The 4,862-nt window shown below is 42.1% G+C and overlaps 2 non-coding genes across 2 annotated transcripts; both read left to right on the top strand.

Annotated features, from left to right (window-relative positions):
- The first annotated feature begins 838 nt into the window (after positions 1-838).
- LOC120262657 lies at positions 839-945 on the top strand. The gene has a single exon (XR_005536917.1). It is a non-coding gene; the product is annotated as a small nucleolar RNA R71 (small nucleolar RNA).
- A 3,264-nt stretch (positions 946-4,209) lies between these two features.
- Positions 4,210-4,316, top strand: LOC120262649. Its single transcript, XR_005536910.1, has one exon. It is a non-coding gene; the product is annotated as a small nucleolar RNA R71 (small nucleolar RNA).
- Positions 4,317-4,862: the final 546 nt, after the last annotated feature.

Raw genomic sequence — 4,862 nt, 5'->3', positions numbered from 1 at the left:
TTCCTTGAGTGTAACCTTCTTCTCCCTTCGATTTGCCCCTCAGATCTGCCTTTTCCCGTAGCCTTGAAGCTCTAGAGGATGATGGTGGAGAGTGGTGGCCAAAAGTCCCTTAATTGATGCCCTAACAAGCCTTATATATGCCCGGATCCCGATCGGTAAACGGGTCAGTATACCGGCCGTATGCCGACCCCTCGGGAATTTCAGTTTTCTGCTGAGAAGCCCGCGATGAGCTACAATGACTACTACAGTAACACTGCTACAGTGTTGTACTGCAGTGATCCCGGACCGGAAATGCCGCTTTGTTGCTGAATTCATCTCTAATCGCGTCGCCGAGGCCCCAAGGCTTCAAATGGGCCTGAAATGTAAAAATAACACAATTTAAACCAAAAGGGCATCGATTCAACAAATAAATATAAAGAATCATACAAAACAAATACATGCAAAATACATACTTTTAGACGTTTATCACCAGCACCACATGTTTTACAAGACATCACTGCCTTAGGACTTAAGCCAGAACCCAACATGAACTGATCAAATCTCTGTGTCAAAGCTTCAACCTTTGCGGCCAATGCATTGTTTATCCATGCCACTCTTGGTCAAAGCATCCACTTTTGCAGCCAAAGCAGTACTTTCATTCACCTCGTACAGCTCTGCTGCCCTTGGTGCCTTTTGTCTGGTGCTCCAATGACATTCGTTGCTAGCCATGTTCTCGATTAATGTCTCAGCTTCTTCGGGGAGTTTGTTGCTCAAAGAACCACCAGCTGCTGCATCGATGAGTTGCCTTGTAGCATAATTCAGCCCATTACAAAGCATCTGCACCCTCATCCATGCAGGGAATCCATGATGAGGACACATGCGTAGAAGATCCTTAAACCGTTCATGTGCCTTAAACAATGTCTCGGTGTCCCCTTGCCTGAAGGATGAAATCTCCTCTCTCAGTCTCGCTGTCTTGCTTGGTGGGAAATATTTAGCAAGGAACTTCTCCACCATGTCTTTTCATGTGGTGATGGAACCAAGAGCTAAAGAAGTGAGCCATCTGTGTGCCTCTCCTCTCAGACTGAATGGAAATAATCTCAACCTAATGGCATCATCAGATACAAAGTTGACCTTGAAGGTTGAGCAAATTTGAAGGAAGCGAGAAAGATGAGCATGCGGGTCCTCATCAGCTAACCCATCAAACTGTACTGAGTTTTGAACCATTCCTATCGTGCTTGCCTTGATCTCAAAATTATTGGCCGGAACAGTAGGTGCTTGCACACTAAATTCTTCCCCGGTAAATTGTGGCCTCTAAAAATCAGATAAAGTTCTCCTTGGCTTGGCCATAACTGAAGGCTCACTAGATTCAACCCGGATCTCTTATTGTCTTGAACTTTAGGCCACTTCTCTCAACCGTTAATGCAAGGCTCGTTCAATCTCGTCGTTGGGCTCAACTAAATTCACTTGACTCACTCGTGTCATAAGATGGGTACCTTGTAATATAATTAGAGTCAAGACTTAGATATTGAAGAAGAAGAAAAAAAAGAAAAAAAAAGAGATGAAATATATACACAAATGATAAACAAAAACAACACAATGGTCAAATGGAGGAATGATGAAATATATACACAAATGATAAACAAAAACAACACAATGGTCAAATCAACACGCTTAAATTTTCCGAGTATTCCTTGTGGGTTCCCCGGCAATGGCGCCAAAAACTTGATCGCTTCCCCGCAAGTGTACGGGATCGCAAATTAATACCCCTCGTGCGAGCACGAGGGGGTCGTATTCCCATGGGCCCGAGAAGCTACTCTTACTTCCTCTTCGCTATGTTGTTTAACCTCCAAGTTTGAATGTGATAGTGATAAAACAAATAAACAAGTAAAATGCAAATAAAATGATAACAATGAAGGCAAGATACGGGGGATAATCAAGGAAAGAAAGCGGTAGCGGATGAGGATCCTCTCAGGGGCTACTAAAGTGTGTAGGATGCCAGAACTAACATGCAAATGGCTAGTTGGACCAAGAAAACCCTAGATTAGGTCAACCCGATGGTCATGGCAATTGACCCCTAATCCGGTATGAGTATTGGATACAGAATCTCTTCCGCCCAAATCCAAATCCTCCTATGATTGCAATGGGAAAGGTGGTTTTCTCAAGTTAGGGTTAGAATACAAGCTAATACTTAACCCTAGAATTGGAGGGGTATAAATACCCGATGGCCACAGCGTATTTATACGTGTTTCCCTTCCAAGCTTCGTGAGTCTAACACTAGGGCAATGGTCATGCAACCTAGCATTACCTAAGAATTGATACACCGAGTTCTCATGCATACCAAAGCATTCCATTACACAAAGCAAGGATCACAAACAAGCCAAAATACAATAGAAAGAACCAAGCATCCATATAAGCACAAGTTCACCCCCAAGGTTCACCTACATCCGGTGACCTTGGGGTTTAGTTGTTCATAGTCATCAAATACAACAAGAAATACATGCAAACAACCAAACAAAACATAAGAAACACTCCCTCAAAGAATTAAGGCCGGAGAAGCTTCCAAAGACGCCACACAAGAGGTGCCTTCCCTTGTCTTTGACCTCCTCTACACAAGCCCTAGGAGTAGATCTCGCCCAAAATCGCACTCTCCTCATCGAATCCTCCGTGGAAATGCCCTCAAAACCTTACTTCTAGCTCCGATTTAGTGTGGTCATGGTGAGCTCCAAGAAGAAGGCCTCCCCCTTCAAAAGAAACCCTAACAATGCTTATAAAGGGATGAACTCGGGCTTCCCTGCGGGTGGCATCACCCTCACAATACTGCCCGCAAGGATGGTCATAATACTGCCTTTAAGGAAATCCAGACTTAGACTTTTTCTGAAATTTTCATGTTCCGGGCTGCTATAGTGCATGTACAGTGCCCGGGGTCCAAAAATGATGTTTTTGATGTCGATTTCTTCTTACATTCCGTCGTTGAGCTCACCTAGGCTTCTTTTGTGCCTGAAACATGAAATAAAATGATTAAACCAGAAAAAAAGCATCAAGTTCTCAATAAAATACAATAAACATGCATATCGGTACGTACAAAATATGTACATTTAGACGTTTATCACCCTTGAATCCACTAATGCCTTTTCTTAACCCAAATTACCAATGTTGCATGGAATGATAAAGCTTCTGGGTCTTTTTTCTTGTTTGGCATATTCTTTTGCAACACCGCTGAACATGAAGCATTTAAGATCATAGATGTACTCTCCTCTAACTTCCTCTTGTTGGTGAAGATGTCCTTCAGAAACATTGCATAGTGAGGCATTTAAGACAACACCTCTACAAATGGAATGTTGATATGCAACTACTTGAATAGACAAAAAACCTTTTATATTGCTTGTCATTTTGGTCATTCTTCAATCTTGAAGGATAATGGATTCTTTGCTTATAAGGTGGGGGTGCCAACTCCTTCCCAGTTTTGGCTCTCTCCATAACCTCCATGACCTCAGGAACTTCAACATTGGTTTTCTCACTCAGAAACCTACCCTTAACTTCTCGACCATTTCTCAAAGTGATCACCTTCACATGTTTCCTCGGATTTGTCTCCGTGTTACTAGGCAAGCTTTGACCCATTGAAACCTTGTATCCGATGATTGGATGAAGTTGGTCAAAGCTTTCTCTAGATCGGTCATCCGGGTTTCTAAACCTGAAACTCAATTCTCTATTTTCAGGGCTTCTTGTTGTTGTTGGAAACCCAATGGTTCCATTGTCTTTTGTTTCCCTTGATTACTCCATAAAAGATTTGGGTGGCTCCTCCAACCCAGATTGTAGGTATTACTATATGAGTTGCCTTGGCCTCTTATTGCATTACTCACAAAATCCACTTGTTCTACCGAGAATGTACCACCAATAGAAATCGAGCAATCGGACGAAGCATGTCCTCCCCCAAACCAAGTGCAACTCGTCATAGCCGTCACTCTAGGAGAAGTTAGAGTGTCTAACTTCTTGCTCAATGATTCCACCTAGGCTGCCAATGAGGTAACTGCATCGATCTCATGAAGTCCGGCTACCTTTTTTCTGTCTCTTATGTTCCACTGGTAACTGTTCATGGCCATTTCTTCAATGAGATGTTGGGCTTCTTCAGGGGTCTTGCTTCCTAAGGTACCTCCTACTGTAGCATCAGATAACTGTCTTGTGCTTGGGTTCAACTCATTATAGAAAGTCTGAATGATCATCCACTCGAGAAATCCATATCGAGGACATTTCCGCAGGAGCTCCTTGAACCTATCTCATGTATCAAATAGAGACTCTAATTCCATTTGTACAGAAGATGATATGTCATTCCTAAGCTTCACGGATTTTTCGAGAAGGAAATATCGGGCAAGAAAAGCTTCTACCATCTCCTCCCAAGTAGTGATCAATGCTTTAGAGAATGAATGTAGCCATTGTTTTGCTCTTCCTTTCAAGAAAAATGGGAAGGCTCTCAACTTGATAGCATCATCCGTAGAACCATTAATCTTGAGCATGTCGCATAGTTCCAAGAAGTTCTCAATGTGATTGTTTGGTTCCTCATCGACAAAACCATTAAACTGTGCTGACTTGATAAATGCTTATTTATTAGTAACATGAAGTATTCTTTTCTTACGATGAGCATTACTGTTCTCAGATTTTAATGCTAATACATGTCTATTTGTGTTACTTTTGTGCATGAAGGGTTGTAGAGATAAGTATGGAAGAAACAAACCAAAGTAGATTGCGTTTGTACTTTGTTGATGGAATCTTGGAGTGAAAAAACGTGAAGACATAAGTTGTGCTCAAAGACATGTGAGTGTGTGCCAACATCCATTGTGTTCAAGTGAATATACAAATTGGAGGGTCACAAAGGTAGTCACACTCAT

The sequence above is a fragment of the Dioscorea cayenensis genome, chromosome 5 (assembly GCF_009730915.1).
Source record: "Dioscorea cayenensis subsp. rotundata cultivar TDr96_F1 chromosome 5, TDr96_F1_v2_PseudoChromosome.rev07_lg8_w22 25.fasta, whole genome shotgun sequence".
In the NCBI taxonomy this organism is placed as follows: Eukaryota; Viridiplantae; Streptophyta; class Magnoliopsida; order Dioscoreales; family Dioscoreaceae; genus Dioscorea; species Dioscorea cayenensis.
This window is presented reverse-complemented; position numbering and strand designations above follow the sequence as displayed.